Source organism: Myotis daubentonii, chromosome X (assembly GCF_963259705.1).
Source record: "Myotis daubentonii chromosome X, mMyoDau2.1, whole genome shotgun sequence".
Lineage (NCBI taxonomy): Eukaryota > Metazoa > Chordata > Mammalia > Chiroptera > Vespertilionidae > Myotis > Myotis daubentonii.
Window position 1 is genome coordinate 46,321,361 of NC_081861.1, and position 1,414 is coordinate 46,322,774.

The following is a 1,414-nucleotide window of genomic DNA, read 5'->3' on the forward strand; positions in this document are numbered from 1 at the left end:
CTATTCATCACTTTGAATATTTCTTGCCACTCCCTTCTGGCATGCAAAGTTTCTGTTGAGAAATCCACTGACAGTCGTATGGGTATTCCCTTGTAGGTAACTGAGTTTCTTTCTCTTGGTGCTTTTAAGATTCTCTCTTTGTCTTTTGCTCTTGGCATTTTAATTATGATGTGTCTTGGTGTGGTCCTCTTTGGATTTTTTTGTTTGGGGTTCTCTGCGCTTCCTGGACCTGTAAGTCTATTTCTTTCACCAGGTGGGGGAAGTTTTCTGTCATTATTTCTTCAAATAGGTTTTCAGTATCTTGCTCTCTCTCATCTTCTGGCACCCATATAATTCTGATGTTGGTACGCTTGAAGCTGTCCCAGAGGCTCCTTACACTATCTTCATATTTTCGGATTCTTTTTTCATTTTGCTTTTCCGGTTGGGTGTTTTTTACTTCTTCGCATTTCAAATCTTTGACTTGATTCTTGCGCACCTCTGGTCTGCTGTTGGGAGTCTGTATAATATTCTTTATTTCAGTCAGTGTATGCTTAATTTCTAGTTGGTCCTTTACCACAACATCCAGGGTCTCATTAGATTTCTTGTAGATCTCATTAAGTTTATCGGCAGTTTCTAGAAACTTATTGAAAGACCTTAAAAGTTTGGTTTTGAGCTCTATATCCGCCATTTGTGTCCTGTTTCTTTGTCTCCGCATTTTTTATGCTTTCTTGGTGCACCCCCTAGTGGTCTTTGTGCGCAGTCTTGTTGTAGTTAAGCCTTGATTGTTGTAGGTAATACTGGGGGGGATTTGACCTCCAGGCCAACTGGCTGTGAGAATCAGCTGTGTCTGTAGTGGGAGAACTTCTGTCCTCTAGGGAGGTGCTAATCTAGCCTTTGCCTGAGGCTATCCGAAAAATGTCTCTGAGCAGGGCTTTGGTGGGGCGGGTCCCAGGGGATCAACAGGGCTGGTGGAGTGAGCAGTTATGGCTGTTCTCAGTCCCATCCCCAGGGGCTCTGCCTCTCAGAGTCCCAGCAACTACTGCAAACCTTGGAGAGAAAGCTGCCCTCGAGCTCCGACCTATGCCAGACAGTCCCGCTTCTCCTGTTTGTGTCTGGGTCCCTAGAGACTTGCCCGGATCTGGAGCTCAGAGCCTAAGACTCCCTCCCGATTGAAACAGACAACCGAGCCCTCAGCCTCCAGCCCACTCCTCTCGCACCTCCGCACCTTAGTGTTTCACTTCCGCACCGCTCCTCCTCTGAGTCTCGGTATGCTTTTCTCTTTCTTTCTAGTTGTGGAATTTCCACTCAGCCAGCCTTCCTGTGGTTCTGGGTGATGTCCGTTCAGTCTTTTAGTTGTATTTTTGAAGTGGTTGTGTGAGACAGCAATCTCTGGTGTTTACCTATGCCGCCATCTTGGTTTCTCTCTCGAAGTTAC